At 36.2% G+C, this 18462-nt stretch overlaps 1 long non-coding RNA gene across 7 annotated transcripts in view; it reads left to right on the top strand.

Annotated features, from left to right (window-relative positions):
• Positions 1 to 18462, top strand: part of LOC133205791 (uncharacterized) — a 61447-nt gene that overhangs the window by 1885 nt on the left and 41100 nt on the right. For 6 of the 7 annotated variants that reach the window (XR_009723660.1, XR_009723663.1, XR_009723661.1 and 3 more), the window contains one exon: positions 8626 to 8730. This is a non-coding gene — a long non-coding RNA (uncharacterized LOC133205791). The remainder of the gene's footprint in view (positions 1 to 8625; positions 8731 to 18462) is intronic. The other variant, XR_009723659.1, reaches the window with a different exon arrangement.

The following is an 18462-nucleotide window of genomic DNA, read 5'->3' on the forward strand; positions in this document are numbered from 1 at the left end:
TTCATCATGTTTTTGGTAGATTTCAAAGATGGAAATGATTTCAATGAAATTTGAAAATTGAATTTTCTTTTTAAAAGTCAATTATGCACATTTCCCCTATAATCTGATTACCTGTGGTTAAATCTGTTTTCCCTTTGTCACTTGTCTTAAGATCATTTGTCATAACAGGGTTGTCCCTAAGAGCCGGGAGCCGGGGAATCCATATAATGGCGTAAACCCCCGGTTATTCTGGTATTCCCTCGCAACCCTCTATTAGGTGAGGCACCCCAAACCCCCTTCTACCTTTTAAATGTCCCCAGCTGTTTTAATTCTTAGGGACAACCCTGCACAATTTTATGTCTTAAGTTCCTTTGTCACATGCTGTAAGACCCTTTGTCACGTCTTAAGATCCTTTGTCACATGTCTTACGATCCTTTATCACATGTCTTATGATGCTGAAAATCTGTTTTCTTTTATTGAGACGGAGTTTCATCAAGGGAAATGATATATTGAATTACATACTGTTAGACCTAATCTTGTTTATCAACATGATTAAAATTTTCCAAGAATTTACTAGTATGGAGATGACCAGGGGGCCACTTTTTATTTGAAACATTTATTCCAATACTGAAGCTGATAGGCAGGTTACATCTTGGAACAGTCACGATTATGCTTGAAAGTGATACTGAGAAGTATCCTAAGATTAGGCCAACATTTTTTTATTAAATGATTTACGGGAAATTTTTTTGAAAAATTGGGTCGGGGGGGATAGATAAAAATAAAAATAAAATTCCAAATTTTACGCAGTCAACTAAAAAAATAAAAATGAAAATGGAAAAAGTATCTGATTTTTTTTATTTTCAATTATTCAATAAAAATTGCCATATACAGTGTGGAGCTTAAAATATGATTACAGCAACACAAAAATTAAAGTAAACTATTAAACCCTTATGAGAAAGGGGGGGGGGGTGGATTCTAAGGAATTTATCAAAATATTCATCATCATCATGACCACAGCAAGATGACTCAAGAAAAAAAGTTTATAATGAGAACCCCGCTATGCTCAAAGTACTGAAAAAAAAAATCATGTACCAACAATTCAAAAATGGAAAATATTGTTAAAAAGAGAATCTCAATATAATATAAAACCCAGAAACATGATTTAAACCTGTGTTTCACAATACAGCATATGTTAATGCATATAAACAAACTTCTGAAAGCTTGAAGGTATTAACATATTAAATACCGTTTCGTTTGCAGTGTCTATTTACATCTATTCTAAAACTATTTACATGTAACACACAACAAAATACATATGAATTTCCAGTCTGTACAGTGCCGCATATGATCTTTTTAAAATGTTACAAGTTTGAAAACGTTTCTTGGATATACATGCAAGTTAGATACCTCACATTTTATTCTTCACAGAATTCGAACGTCTATTTTCGATTTCCATTTTTAGGTCACCTGAGTCACTCAGGTGACCTATTGCTATCTGTTTTTGTCTATCGTCGTTCGTCGTCAATCGGTCGTAAACTTTTGAACATTTTTAGCTTCTTCTCTGGAACCACTGAACCAATTTCAACCAATTTTGGCATATAGCATCTATGGGTGAAGGGGAGTAAAAATTGTGAAATTCATGGCCCCTGCCCCCCTGGGGCCTGAGGGGTGGGGCTAAAAGCATCAAAATTAATGCAATCTTTAAAAGTCTTCTTCTTTACTCCTGGACATCAAGCAGTCAAACTGTTGGCATGATTGTAATAAGCATTGAGCCCTCTACCAAAATTGTGAAATTCATGGCCCCAGGGTCAGGGGTTCTGGTGCTAGGGCGGGGCTCTAATGAATATATAGTGAAAATGCATTAATTCTTTAAAAATCTTCTCCTCTGCTCCTGGGTATTAAGCCGATGAATTAAGTATATAGTTATGATGAGCAAGAGTGCCTCTTCAAAAATTGTGAATTTCATGGCCCGTGGGTCAGGGGTTCTGGTGTTAGGGCAGGGCTCTAATGAATATATAGTGAAAATGCATTAATTCTTTGAAAATCTTCTCCTCTGCTCCTGGGTATTGAGCCGATGAATTAAGTACATAGTTATGATGAGCAAGAGTGCCTCTTCCAAAATTGTGAATTTCATGGCCCCAGGGTCAGGGGTTCTGGTGTTAGGGTGGGGCTCTAATGATTATATAGTGAAAATGCATTAATTCTTTGAAAATCTTCTCCTCTGCTCCTGGGTATTAAGCCAGTGAATTAAATACATAGTTATGATGAGCAAGAGTGTCTCTTCCGAAATTGTGAATTTCATGGCCCCTCTTGGTGAGGGGTTCCATGTGGGGGGGGGGGGCTTTTTTTCTATATACTGAAAATAAATTAATGCTTTGAAAATCTTCTCTGCTCCTGGGTATTGAGCTGATCAACTAAGTAGATAGTTATGATGAGCAAGAGTGCCTCTTCCAAAATTGTGAATTTCATGGCTCCTTGGTCAGGGGTTCCATGTTGGGGGGGGGGGGTATTTATTATATACTGAAAATAAATTAATGCTTTGAAAATCTTCTCCTCTGCCCCTTGGTATTAATTAAACAAACTAAATACATAGTTATGATGAGAAAGGATGCCTCATCCAAAATTTTGAATTTCATGGCCCCTTGGTGAGGGGTTCTTGAGCTTGGGTGAGGTTCTATTGATTAATTAGCAAAATGCATTAATGCTTTGAAAAACTTCTCCTCTGCCCCTGAGTACTAAGCAAACAAGCTAAATGCAATAATATCAATGTAAATACATGTATTAAATTTAATTATAAGTAAATGTGCCTTTTCTTTGCTTGTTGGTATCTAGGAGGCAGAGTACACAATTGTGATGTGAAGCAAATGAGAGTTACTCCCCTTTGCTAAAGAAATCCTTATATATAATTTAATTAACAGGTTATTTGATTGAATGAGAATACAAGAAAGAATGTTATATATATATAGAAACAAAATAAAAATGAATGTTTGGTTTAAATGAGTAAAGTATGCTCAAAGTCAGATTCTTGCCTGGAAAGCAGTATAAAAAATTGACATAAAGATTATTTATATATTTAGCAAAAGGTGTAATTGTACACAGTATGTATACTCCGTGGTGATCTAAGTTAGTGTCACTTGTAGAGGAGTTGTGGTTGACAGTTATTGCCGTTATGATATTTCTCGCCTCATGAATATTCATTAAATTACGCCGACTTAATGTTAATTCGTACAAAAACTGATTCGTATATAAGGAGTCAGTTCGTATGCAAACTACAGAAGTCAATTCGTACATAAAGTTTGCTGAACATGAAACAAATGCAAAAAGTAAATTCGTACACAAGGCCTTTTTAACGTTGTGTAAATGTAAAATTTCAATAAAATTTATTAAAAGTAAAAAAAAAATCTGGGGGAAAATATTTATGGATAATGGTTTCACGTTACACCTTACCATCTTAGGAATTAAAATAATTATCGTTAAACCAACACACTCTCGGCGGTTTCTTCGCTGTTGGATGTGTGACAAACGCTTATTACGAGATGTTCCCAATTTGGTATTCCCTAATTACGAGATACTCCATGCTTGGAAAGCATTGATCCCCAAATATCTGCATTTCCGAAAATTCAGGTAACATGATTCAAGGACTGCGTATTCCTTGTTGCAGAACTGCATGAAATTTATTAAAGCACAAAATTAAACTAAAATTGTCTCCTTTATTCAAACATATTTTAAAAAAAGAATTGAACTAAAGGAATCAGTCTACATAAAAAATTTAGCATGTTTTATTTCATAAATTTGACGATCAACATTTCGATTGACCAACACGCGAAGTTAAACTATGTCTTAGGAAAACATTTATAGGTAATATACAGGTAACATCCTGTGTATATAGGTAGGTATACACAAGCCAGCTTGCTTCACAGCCGTTTCAATTAAGCTCCACACCAAACTTACCTGAGGAAAACCGACCGGTTGAAAACCTCGGCCTTTAAATGTTTTATTTGAGACGTTTTGTGGAATTTTTATACAATAATACTTATACAGTTTATTGAAATTTTATGTCTTTTGATTATTTGAATTTCTAGTATCTGTTGACAATACTATATTAGAAAAAGATATATTTTCGGAATGGAAATAAAAATCACGTCCTCTTGAAGTTTACATAAAAGAGAGTTGTTGAAGGCAGATGCGATGCCATTTTGCAAAGTTTATTACGGTTCTATCTAAAAACAAAAGTCTTTGTCTAATTATCTCGGACACAAAAACTACTGAAAGGATGCTAATTTATCAAAGCTATAATTATAAGACTGTGACGAACAAAAGTTACCCATATATTTCATTTGTATTTGAAAATTCCATCGTGCCTCGAATAAAATTTATCTTTAAAAAGTGTAAGAAAAAAGCTACACAAATACATGTACATGAAATATTAGGATTTTCTTGCGAATTCAGTTGACTTAATATAGGGCAGTCTTCTCCTACATGTGTTTTCAAAACTTCGCATTACGCAATGACTAGCGGGGTCAGTGCATATTAAGATATTAAGAGAAATAGAGGGTGAAAGATATTTTGTTATTCTGTTCTTTTTTTTTTTTTCGAACAGTATATATATATATATATATATATATATCAAACAAAAAGGTAAAACTACTGTACAATTCTCGAAGTCTTTCAACCTTATAGAAATAAGGACATTGTAAATTACTGGAAATTTGGCAAAAATGGAGATCCAAAGATAAAGTCTATTTCATTATCTTTCAGCATATGATTTATGTTGCACAATCTACAGTACAACGCCAAAAGTGATTCATCATTTCCCTTTTTACCATATATTTTAAGAAAAGTTAGTTTTTGTTTAAAAAAAAATATTGTGAGTTCAATTTTATTCCAGATTAGCAAAATTTGATAATTAACCACTGAGTATAAGATCTTAAATTAGAAAATCACAATTTCTAACTTCAAAACACCACGATTTCATGACACTTTTTGTTGTAAAATTTAACTTTTTCATTTGATACTTGATATCGCTGAAATGCATGCTGATTATTTTCAAATTATGCGAAGAAAGTACAATGAATTCGGAATTTACTGATACTCGCTCATATCTGCAACTCACAATAGGTTTATTAATTGTTCCTCAAATATTTCAAACACATTTCTGCTAAAAAAAAAATGCACATCTAACTTGGAAGAGTGCCTAAATGGAACCACGCACGCGTGTATAGAAAGCTATCTTAAAATAAATATGTTCGGTCACCACATGAATATATTAGAACCTTTGATTCCCTTAATTTAACATTTAGGGTAAAATGAATTGTTTTAAGGATTAATTAATGAAAAAAAAGATTGAAATGATCAAGCTTTCGTTTCTGACATTTCAGCGCATTTTTTTTCTTCAAACATTATTTTATAATAAAACTAAATAAATGTAGAAAATTTCATGCAATAAATTGTTTAACAACTTTGATTAATACATGTCCTCATCATACTGACGCAAATATAGAATAACTCATCAAATACATGTATTGTGAAAAATTGCAACAAACTTTCATAATTTCCATATCATTTTACAGATTCTCATATCATTTGATTTAATTTAATTCATTCATGTCAGTGGCCAGTAATTAGAGCGTTTGCTCTAGAGTCAAGGAGTAAGGAGTCGATCCTTAGGTCGCGGGTTCGAATCCAACTCTGGGACATGGAGACCGGTCCCTCGGATGAGACCGTTAAACTGAGGTCACGTGTCGCAGTAAGTGCTTGCCAGAAAAAAAGATCCCTCACTGCACAATGGCCCTGAGTGCTGAGTATAGATATAAAATTTGCAGCCAACCAATGGCAATGGTGGCGTCTCATTATGAGTGAAAAATTCCCGAGAGGGACGTTTTAATTAAAACAAACAACAATCAAACAAAATCATTCATGCCACCGTCTATCAGTATTCACAGTACTTTGATTAATTCAACAAATTAAATTAAAAAAAATAAATTGAGTTTTTATCCAGTAACAGGTTATGTCCAGAGATTTGTTCCAATTGCACAAGAATTGTTCCACATTTTTAGCTCACCTGAGCTGAAAGCTCAAGTTAGCTTTTCTGATCACCCATTGTCCGTCGTCCGTCCATCCATCCGTCTGTCCATCCGTCTGTAAACTTTTCACATTTTCAACTTCTTCTCAAGAGCCACTAGGCCAATTTTAACCAAACTTGGTACAAAGTATCCTTGGATGAAGGGGAGTGTAAATTATTAAAATAAAGGGCCAAGTCCCCTTACAAGGGGAGATAATCAAGAAAAGACAAAAATATGGTGGGGTCATTAAAAAATCTTCTTCTCATGAACCACTGGGCCAGAAAAGCTGAAACTTCAGGGTTCTCATTAACGCAAGAATCTGCGTCCTAGACGCAGCAAAATTACTTGGGACGCAAGGTTCTTAAAATCGATGCGTCCGCGGACTCATGATCGGACGCGTCCTCGTTAGCGAGAAAATTCGGGTAATTTCAAAAACGGGGAATTTAGATGTTAGGATTTGTCAAAGAAATATTTAATCGAAACCTTCCTGTAACTATCATAAAGTTCATCCAAGAAATAACTTTTCTTGTACTTATTTCTCTTTTTTTTTAAACAGGGATTGATCATAATTAAAATACTTCATGTTTATTAGTCCATAGTCATAATAATGTTGCATGTCAAACTCCGACAGCTGTAAACACACTGCAGCTTCTCTTTTTTTAAAAAAAAAAAAAAAAAAACACTTTTGAATCTTGAGTGTCTACATGTAGAAACCATAATTACTGCTTGTATACACAATGCGGCTTGATTATCTTGTGAATTTCACCCAGTGCAGACTACCGACAGGATTAGTTACGCCTCATTGCACATGACACCTGTGATTGTATACAGTCAACTTTCGGGTACTAGTTGATTATGCAACAGTTAATTTTAGCTTTATAAACACCAAGTTAATTTTTATGGCAACTGATTACGCGTGTATTTTAGAATGTGGCTTGAATGCATTACCAGTTTACATGGTTTATATACTTGAATATGTTAATATTGCGTAAACAAACTGATAAAATGATAAAGATTTTTATTGATGTTTGGATGGAAGGATACTGCAATAATTTAGTTGGGACTCAACATAATTATTCTGGGACGCATCAAATTTAGCTGGGACGCAACCTTCTCAGAAATCTTGAGTCCTGGGACTCAAGTTGGCAAAATCCTAGTGAGAACCCTGAACTTATGTGGAAGCATCCTGGGATAGTGTAGATTCTAAATTGTTAAAATCATGACCCCCAGGGGTAGGGCGGGGCCACAATAGGGAATCTTAGTTTTACATTGAAATATATAAGAAAAATCTTTAAAAATCTTCTTCTCAAGAACCACTGGGCCAGAAAAGCTGAAACTTATATCGAAGTATCCTGGGATAGTGTAGATTCTAAATTGTTTAAATCGTGACCCCCGGGGGTATGGCGGGGCCACAATAGGGAATCCAAGTTTTACATTGAAATATATAGGAAATATCTTAAAAAATCTTCTTCTCAAGAACCACTGGGCCAGAAAAGCTGAAACTTATATTGAAGCATCCTGGGGTAGTGTAGATTCTAAATTGTTCAAATCATGACCCCTGTGGGTAGGGTGGAGCCACAATAGGGAATCCAAGTTTTACATTGAAATATATAAGAAAAATCTTTAAAAATCTTCTTCTCAAGAACCACTGGGCCAGAAAAGCTGAAACTTAAGTGGAAGCATCCTCGGGTAGTGTAGATTCTAAATTGTTCAAATCATGATCCCCGGGGGAAGGGCGGGGCCACAATAGGGAATCCAAGTTTTACATTGAAATATATAGGAAATATCTTAAAAAATCTTCTTCTCAAGAACCACTGGGCCAGAAAAGCTGAAACTTATATTGAAGCATCCTGGGGTAGTGTAGATTCTAAATTGTTCAAATCATGACCCCTGTGGGTAGGGTGGAGCCACAATAGGGAATCCAAGTTTTACATTGAAATATATAAGAAAAATCTTTAAAAATCTTCTTCTCAAGAACCACTGGGCCAGAAAAGCTGAAACTTAAGTGGAAGCATCCTCGGGTAGTGTAGATTCTAAATTGTTCAAATCATGATCCCCGGGGGAAGGGCGGGGCCACAATAGGGAATCCAAGTTTTACATTGAAATATATAAGAAAAATCTTTAAAAATCTTCTTCTCAAGAACCACTGGGCCAGAAAAACTGAAACTTATGTGGAAGCATCCTGGGGTAGTGTAGATTCTAAATTCTTCAAATCATGACCCCTGGGGGTAGGGCGGAGCCACAATAGGGAATCCAAGTTTTACATTGAAATATATAAGAAAAATCTTCTTTTCAAGAAACACTGGACCAGAAAAGCTGAAACTTATTTGGAAGCATCCTGGGGTAGTGTAGATTCTAAATTGTTCAAATCATGACCCCCCGGGGTAAGGCGGGGCCACAATAGGTATTACAAGGGGGGAAATCTGGTGAAGAACAGCATGGCCAAAGTTACTCAGGTGAGCGATGTGGCCCAGGGCCTCTTGTTTCATTGCTACTTTGAATCAACATTAATAAATATGATAATGAGATAAATTTTATGCAAATTGTAATATTGCAAACTTTAATTTATGTATTGTTGTTTCAGCAGGATTTCCAGATGTGGGTAGTGGTTGCAGATCAGCACATAAAAGTGTGAGAAGAAAGAGAACAAAAAATTCAGCAGGAAAAACAGATACAGTGCCTTCTCAAAGTAAGTTTTGAAAATTTGCATGTTTTTAGCTCAACTGGTTGAAGACTGTGCCATACTTAGTATGTATGATCTGTTTCTTTGTTTTCTAGGTGACCTGAGAGTCACTAAGGTGACTTAAAATGATTCGTCTTTGTCCATTAAAAATTGAATATTTTAACTTCTTCTTGAATATTACTTGGCCAATTTTTCTTTTAGCTCACCTGAGCTGAAAGCTCAAGTGAGCTTTTCTGATCACCCATTGTCCGTCGTCCATCCGTCTATCTGTCCATCTGTAAACTTTCCACATTTTCAACTTAGCAAGAACCATTGGGCCAATTTTAACCAAAATTGGTACAAAGCATCCCTTGGTGAAGGGGAGTTTAAATTGTTAAAATAAAGGGCCAAGCCCCCTTCCAAGGGGAGATAATCAAGAAAAGATAAAAATAGGGTGGGGTCATTAAAAAATCTTCTTCTCAAGAACCACTGGACCAGTAAAGCTGAAACTAATGTTGAAGCATCCTGGGGTAGTGTAGATTTTAAATTGATCAAATCATAACCCCGGGGGGGGGGGGGGGGGGGGGTTACAATAAGGAATCCAAGTTTTACATTGAAATATGTAGAAAATATCTTTTAAAATCTTCTTCTCAAGAACCACTGGGCCAGAAAAGCTGAAACTTATGTGTAAGCATCCTGGGTAGTGTAGATTCCAAATTATACAAATCATGACCCCCAGGGGTAGGGCGGGGCTACAATAACTACTTAAGTTTTACATTGAAATATATAGAAAATATCTTTAATAAAAATCTTCTTCTCAAGAACCACTGGGCCAGAAAAGCTGAAACTTAAGTGGAAGCATCCTCGGGTAGTTTAGATTCTAAATTGTTCAAATCATGACCCCTGTGGGTAGGGTGGGGCCACATTAGGGAATCTAAGTTTTACATTAAATTATATAGGAAAAATCTTTAAAAATCTTCTTCTTAAGAACCATTGGGACATAAAAACTGAAACTTAAGTGGAAGCATCCTGGGGTAGTGTAGATTCTAAATTATTCAAAGTATGACCCCTGGGGGTAGGGTGGGACCACAATAAGTATTACAAGGGGGAAAATCGGTGAAGAACAGCAGTGCCAAAGTTACTCAGGTGGGTGTTGTAGCCCATGGGCCTCTTGTTTCAAATTTTATATGAAGCATATTGTTAAAGTTGAACATAAATTTTGAGTATGCATTGGGACTGTTTTGGGCTGGGCAAAATCTGATAAAATAGCCAAAATTTCAAAAACTCACTCTCACATTTGGAAGGAAAAATGAATGTATGGTGAGAAAGAACATGAAATTTTTTACCAAAATAGATTTTTTCATGACCCTCAGGGTAAGGCCTCTGCCTCCAGAGATGGGAAAATGATCATATAGTGAAAATGTACAAAATATTGAAAAATCTTCTCCTCTACTTCTGCACATGTAAAAGTAAAACTGAATGCATGGTAAGGAAGACCATTAAGCCCTCTACTAAATAAATCAAATTCATGGCCTCTGGGTTCAGGCTTCTGGTTTGGGTCTTGTATTAAAAATATTATATCATGAAGTATATTTTTTTTTAGCTCATCTGAGCCAAAGGCTCAAGTGAGCTATTCTGATCACTTTTTGTCCGACGTTCGTCTGTCTGTCCGTCTGTCTGTCCGTCTGTCTGTAAACTTTTAACATTTTCGACTTCTTCTCAAGAACCACTGGGCCAATTTCAACCAAACTTGCTAAAAAGTATCCTTGGGTGAAGGGGATTCAAGTTTCTTCAAATGAAGGGCCACGCCCTCTTTCAAGGGGAGATAATAAAGAATTAGTGAAAAATTAATAGCATCTTTTAAAAATCTTCTTCTCAAGAACCACAGGGCCAGGAAAGATGAAACTCATGTGGAAGCATCCTAAGGTAGTGTAGATTCAAATTTGTTCAAATCATGACCCCCAAGGGTAGGGCGGGGCCACAATGGAGGATGAAAGTTTTACATAGAAATATATAGGAAAAACCTTTAAGAATCTTCTTCTCAAGAACAGCAAAGCCATGATGAGTCATATTTATATGGAAGCATCCTCAGATAGTGTAGATTCAAATTTGTTCAAATCATGACCCCCGGGGGTAGGGTGGGGCCACAATGGAGGATGAAGGTTTTACTTAGAAATATATAGGAAAAACCTTTAAAAATCTTCTTCTCAAGAACAGCAAAGCCATGATGAGTCATATTTATATGGAAGCATCCTCAGGTAGTGTAGATTCAAAGAACAAGGTACGGTTTCAATACAAATCTTGCCCTATGTTTTTCTTAAAAATAAAAGTGATGTAAAAAATCAAAACTCATGCTTTTTGAATTATTGAAATTCCATGCAGAAAGATCATACAAATCTTTTTTCTCACATGACCTTCCAAATGCTAATTGTGACGTCATAAACTTGTGCATTTTCCCGTATTTTCTCAAAAAGTTGCAGAAGACATCAATTTTCAATGAAATTTTCTTTCAGATAATATTGTCCACAGGCATCGCCCACAAAGATTTTGAGATATGTGATTTTTCAAAGAATTTTACAAAACATATCTAAAAATTAACGTGGGCGACGGCTGTGGACACTATTTTCTTAAGGATAATAACCCTTGAAATGTGTCATTTTGAGGCTTTTTCTGTTTAAAATAGAGAAATGCATCAAATTAATGACGTCATATATCCAGAATGGTATTCCATCATGCTATATTTTTTCCTAATTTATTACAGTCATATACTCAACTAATATATAAGCCAGTTTCCAAACTTTTTGAAAACATTAAATTTTTAGGGCACAATAAAGCTAAAACCATACCTTCTTCTTTATTCAAATCATGACCCCCGGGGGTAGGGCGGGGCCACAATGGAGGATCAAAGTTTTACATAGAAATATGTAGGAAAAACCTTTAAAAATCTTCTTCTCAAGAACAGCAAAGCCATGATGAGTCATATTGATATGGAAGCATCCTCAGGTAGTGTAGATTCAAATTTGTTCAAATCATGACCCCCCGGGGTAGGGCGGGGCCACAATGGAGGATCCAAAATTTTACATAGGAACATAAAGGACAATATCTTCTTTTCAAGAACTGAAAAACATGTTTAGTCATTTTGATATGGAAGCACCCTCAGGTAGTGTAGATTCAAGTTTGTTCAAATGATCAGGTAGTGTAAATTCAATTTTGTTCAAATGATGACCCTCGGGGGTAGGGTGGGGCCCAATGGGGGATTGAAACTTTTACATCAGAACATATAGAAAAAATATTTCTTCTCAAGAACAGAAAAGCTATGTTTAGTCGTACTGATATGGAAGCATCCTCAGGTAGTGTAGATTCAAGTTTGTTCAAATTACCCCCCCCCCCCCCCCACCCCAATCTTTTCAATACTGAACTGATTTGTGCTTTTGCCTAGCCAATGTGCTCAGGTGAGCGATGTGGCCCATGGGCCTCTTGTTTAATTCATGGATTCCAAGGAGGCAAACTGTTTGCATGATTGTTCCATAATTGTAAAATTCCTGACCTCTTGGTCCATGGTTCAGGCCCTGGGATGGGGCTTAGTTGGTTAGATGTTGAAAATACATTACTCCTTTGAAAATCTCCTCTACTCATAAACAGTCGGCAAGCAAACTATTTCCCTGATTATAATAAACTTAACCTTTGATCAAAATTGTGAAATTCATGGTCCTATGGCACATGGTTCAGACTCCAGGGCTCGAAATAATTGATGGCCCGCTGGTCTGGGGCCAGTGAATTTTCAATCTGGGCTAATAAATTGCAGAGGGCATGTGCCCTTTTGGTCAGCATTTTTTTATGCATAATAAAATTCATTCACAGTCGGGCTAGTTAACTTGACAGGGTTGTGTGTCCCAACTTCTGCTGTTTCTTGTTTTGTTAAGTTGTACTTCTAAGTATCACAATATAAAAAAATTATTACTATTATTATTATGGTTTTGGGCCAGACTTTTTAAAATCTATAGGCCCAGTGGGACAGTGAAAGTACTAAGCTGACCAGTAAAAATTTAAGGCGATAGCCCGAGTGACCAGTAAACAAAAATGATTATTTCTAGCCCTGGACTCTAGGGTGGAGCTAAGTTGGTTTTATATTTTAGTCTCTGACCATAACGCTACAGATCACACTATGTAAATAAAGTGGAATTTACGGCGCAAGATTTTCTGCGCACTTTGGGGATGTATAAGCCTTTATAGTCGTTTCTACAGGCCAGTAAACTAGCTTGTTGTGAATTTGTTGTTGGATGGCATTACAAGCTTATTGGTCTGTAGAGACGATTATAAAGGCTAAGGAGGTGGATAAAATATACAGGTTGGTTATGGAATATGTCTAGAATTAGGGGATGAAAGGATGTTGATTGACCAATGCTGGAAAGTGGCAAAATACATCCACAAAGTGCGCAGAAAATCTTGCGCCATAAGTTCCACTTTATTTACATTACTGGATCTGTAGGCTAGCGTTATGGTCAAAGTAAGGGCGAAACGTTTACAGATTGAGTAAACATTTACACGAAGGTCATTATCAATGTCTATCAGAAATAAAGTTTAATTCAAACAAGTTGTTTTATTTCATATTTACCAAAGAAACACCGTCTTTGACCATTTGATAAGCAATTGTTTTCTGTTTTAATCGATACCGGAAACATATTAAACAAAAATATCTAAAACCCGATACGATCTGATATTTAATTCCGATTTCTGAGTTGCAAATACTAGCGATGTTTTATGACTTTTGAAATATAAAACTTGATATACTTTGATTAAATAAATATAATACATTTTCACCAGTCTTTGAATACAGTCAGCAGTTTTTGTTATACTTAATTTGGGATTAAAAGTTCCATCTTTGCAGTTTAATTTTACAATGCTTTTTCTACGTCCAGTATATAGCCAAACAAACTAATGCAATATTTGGTGATGATGTAGAGAGTAAATGAGTTTAATGCGCCTCAAATTCTTTCGTCAGAAGGACCAACAAATAAATTTTAATAACAACTCATACATTGTACCTACATTAAATTGAAGGAATTGTTTATTAGAGTTTTGTGAGTAAGTAGCCATAAAAATTCAACACAAAATATTCTCCCATTTAAATGGTACCGTTTCGTTTACTGCTGTCCGTTTAAACGTTTACCAAATTCGGTAAACGTTTCACCCTTAGGTCAAAGACAGCTAAAATAGAAAACCATAATGCTACAGTTCTGCAGCTACAAAATTGCAAAATTCATAGACCCTTTTTTACAAGAGAATACCAAGGAAAAATTTGTTAAAACATCTTCAAGATTGTCTGAAAAGTCAACATTTATGTGAAAAATCCTAATGTAGCATATAGCTTCCAGATTAAATCATGGTCCCCAGGGCCACAAAAGGAGGCCAAAGGTTGACATGGGAACATACAGGGATCAATCTTTTTAAATATCAAGAACAGAAGGGCTACAGTAATTCATGTTAATATTTAAACACTACAATGTAGAGAAGATATGCTTCTTTAAATCATGCCTCTGAGGCTTGAGTGGGGCTGCAATAGATGGCAAAATTTTTTCATAGAAACACACTGAAAAAAATCATTTAAAATCCTGTTCTTAAAAACAACATGGCCACAACTTGTCATATACAGTAAAACACGCTTATAATGAAGTGTCAGGGATGGATGATTTTGCTTTGTTATAAACATGATTTGTTATATTTCTGTTAACATGTTTGTTCACAATGTATTTTAAGTCCACCAGGAATGAAAATCACTTTGCTGTATGCATCAATTTATTATATAAATGTGTTCATTATATCAGTGTGTTTTACTATATACTGTAAATGTCTTTGAATTCACATGTTGAATATTTCACTATTTCCTATGTTGGTACATTTCATGGTGGTTTTAATTTTACGGTCACTGAATTCTCATTACTTATTAATTTACAATTTTATTATTATTTTTAGCTCATTAGCTCATCTCAACAAAGTTGGGGGGGGGGGGGCTTATGTGATACCCTCGGCATCGGTGTTGGTAAAACCTGACGCAGTTTGTATTTAGTGAGTGGCGGATCAAGTAATATTTTCACAACGAAAAATGTATTCTATAATTAAATAAAATATTATTTGAAGATATTTAATAGGTCATTAACTTGGATGCAATGTCTTCTTCATTATTTTATTCATATATATTTCATACATTTCCTTTTTAATTGATACTGCCGTATAATTATATGCAAGTACATCGGAGGGTAATGTAAGGGTCTTAATAAATTGATCTAGTGCAAGGGCATACACTCAATGCATCACAGTAAGCTTTTACATATAAACTCTAGAAGTATTAATGTATCTGAAAAGTGCTGCGATCCTGGTGAAATCTTGAAAATGAATTAATTATATCTATATTTAATGCCGTTGACCAGCAAAAATTACAGAATACGGTCATATAAATTTGATTTCAACAATGAAATAGCAGAATCTATAGAGGATCGCAGCACTTTTCAGAAACTAAGATGCCTGTTGAAAATATTTATACTCTAAATTTAAAATTTTAACTTGATTATGCCCTTGCACCAGTGAAATTTATAGGTGACCTCAATACTGCAAGTATATGTGCTATATCACGTGACTGCTGCACCACGTGACAAGTCTAAATATAAAATCCTATCGTCCTCAATATGTAGGTATTAACCATGATTACATTTGTCGGATATCAATAAAGTACTGAAAAGAATCGCCATCCTGATTAAGAATATATTTTCAATCACAAAAATTGCCGATATTTCCATTGCACACCTTAGCTGTACTGCGATGTTTCATTGTACAAGTCAAGGTTTCAGATTCAGCTGAAGAATGACCAGGTTAATTTTTTTGAGCAGGTTAAAATTTCTTGAGCAGGTTAAAGTTTTTGGAGCAGGTCTCATTTCCAAGTAACTGTAAGCCCTATATTGACCAAACTTGCATGGATGATACATTAGGAGATGCACACTATTGGACTTGCTTCAGATGGTGGATCTGATCTACATTTTCTGGATGAGTGACCAGGTTAAAGTTTTTGGAGCAGATCTCATTTCCAAGTAACTATAAGCCCTATATCGACCAAACTTGCATGGATGATACATTTAATTAAGGATGCACACTACTGGACTTGCTTCGAATGCTGGATCTGACCTATATTTTCGGGATGAGTGACCAGGTTAATGTTTTTGGAGCAGATCTCATTTCCAAGTAACTATAAGGCCTATCTGAACCAAACTTGCATGGATGATACATTTAAGGATGCACACTACTGGACTTGCTTCGAATGCTGGATCTGACCTATTTTTCCGGATGAGTGACCAGGTTAATGTTTTTGGAGCAGATCTCATTTCCAAGTAACTACAAGGCCTATCTGAACCAAACTTGCATGGATGATGCATCAGTGGACGAACAATCTCAAACTTGCTTCAGATGCTGGATTTTACTTACATTTTCTGGATGAGTGACTAGTTTAAAGTTTTTAGATAAGTCCATTCCCAAGTAATTGCAAGCCCTATCAGACCAAAATTGCATAAATGTTGCATCTAGGGATGCACACTACTAGATTATTAGTTTGGTGTGGGACTTTGCCTTGCTTAAAGACAGCATTCTTTGAGGTGAGCTTTGTAATCTCTGATTACCTATGTTTAAACACGTCTGGTTGTTAGGATGCTGTCGTTTCATTACATGAATGTAGAATATGCAAGAGAAAGAAGCAGGAAATAAATGATCTTGATTTCTACACTCAATGTTGAAGCACTGTTGATTAAAAAAAAAATCAAAAATCCCATGTCTGTTTATGAGATAAAAACATAGGTAATCAAAGATTACTAAGCTCACCTCGACGAATGTTATCTATAAGTAAGGTAAATCTCACATCATATTTTTTTCCTAGTTAGTGTACATTCCAAGATTAATATCCATCAATATTAGATTCAGAATCCAAAGTAAGTCTGGAAGTGTCCATCTCTAGATACATCATCATCCATGCTAATTTGGTTAAAATATGGCTAAAATTCACTCATGTGGAAAATCTAGGTCAGATCCAGAATCCGAAGCAGGTTAGTTAGTGTACATCCCTAGATGCATCATCCATGCAAGTTTGGTCCAAGTAGGGATTATAGTTCCTTGGGAATGGACCTGCTCCAAAAAAACTTTAACCTGGTCAATCATCTGGAAAATCTAGGTCAGATCCAGCATCTGAATCAAATATGGTAGTGTCTATCCCTAGATGTATCATCCATGCAAATTTGGTCCAGGTAGGGCTTATAGTTTCTTGGGAATGGACTTGCTCCAAAAACTTCAACCTTGTCAATCATCTGGAAAATCTAGGTCAGATCCAGCATCCGAAACAAGTATAGTAGTGTCCATCCCCAGATGCATCATCCATGCAAGTTTGGTCAAGGTAAGGCTTATAATATCTTGGGAATGGACCTGCTCCAAAAACTTTAACCTGGTCACTCATCTGGAAAATCTAGGTCAGATCCAGCATCTGAAGCAAGTGTGGTAGTGTCCATCCCTAGATGCATCCTCCATGCAAGTTTGGTCCAGGTAGGGTTTATAGTTACTTGGGAATGGACCTGTTCCAAAAACTTTAACCTGGTCACTCATCTGGAAAATCTAGGTCAGATCCAGCATCCCAAGCAAGTGTGGTAGCGTCCATCCCTAGATGCATTATCCACGCAAGTTTGTTCAAGGTAAGGCTTAAATAATCACTTTGGAATAGACCTGCTCCCAAACCTTTAATCTAGTCACTCATCTGGAAAATGTAGGTCAGATCCAGCATCTGAAGCAAGTGTGGTAGTGTCCTTCCTTTGATGCATCATCCATGCAGGTTTGGTCCTGGTAGGGCTTTTAATTGGGTACCTGCTCCAAAAACTTTAACCTGGTCACTCATCTGGAAAATCTAGGTCAGATCCAGCATCCGAAGCAAGTGTGGTAGTGTCCATCCCCAGATGCATCATCCATGCAAGTTTGGTCCAGGTAGGGCTAATAGTTTCTTGGGAATGAACCTGCTCCAAAAACTTCAACCTAGTGACCCATCTGGAAAATGTAGGTCATATCCAGCATCCGAAGCAAGTGTGGTAGTGTCCATTCCTAAATGCATCCTCCATGCAAGTTTGATCCAGGTAAGGCTTATAATTACTTGGGAATGGACCTGCTCCAAAAACTTTAACCTGGTCACTCATCTGGAAAATCTAGGTCAGATCCAGCATCTGAAGCAAGTGTGGTAGTGTCCATCCCTAGATGCATCATCCATGCAAGTTTGGTCCAGGTAGGGCTTATAGTTACTTGGGAATGGACCTGCTCCATAAACTTTAACCTGGTCACTCATTTTGAAAATGTAGGTCAGATCCAGCATCCGAAGCAAGTGTGGTAGTGTCCATCCCTAGATGCATCATCCATGCAAGTTTGGTCCAGGTAGGGCTTATAGTTACTTGGGAATGGACCCGCTCCAAAAATTTTAACCTGGTCACTCATCTGGAAAATCTAGGTCAGATCCAGCATCCGAAGCAAGTGTTGTAGTGTCCATCCCTAGATGCATCCTCCATGCAAGTTTGATCCAGGTAAGGCTTATAATTACTTGGGAATGGACCTGCTCCAAAAACTTTAACCTGGTCACTCATCTTGAAAATCTAGGTCAGATCCAGCATCTGAAGCAAGTGTGGTAGTGTCCATCCCTAGATGCATCATCCATGCAAGTTTGGTCCAGGTAGGGCTTATAATTCCTTGGGA

The sequence above is a fragment of the Saccostrea echinata genome, unplaced genomic scaffold, assembly GCF_033153115.1.
Source record: "Saccostrea echinata isolate AGI-Se365-2 ecotype Australia unplaced genomic scaffold, CSIRO_AGI_Sech_v1 ptg000002l, whole genome shotgun sequence".
NCBI lineage: Eukaryota > Metazoa > Mollusca > Bivalvia > Ostreida > Ostreidae > Saccostrea > Saccostrea echinata.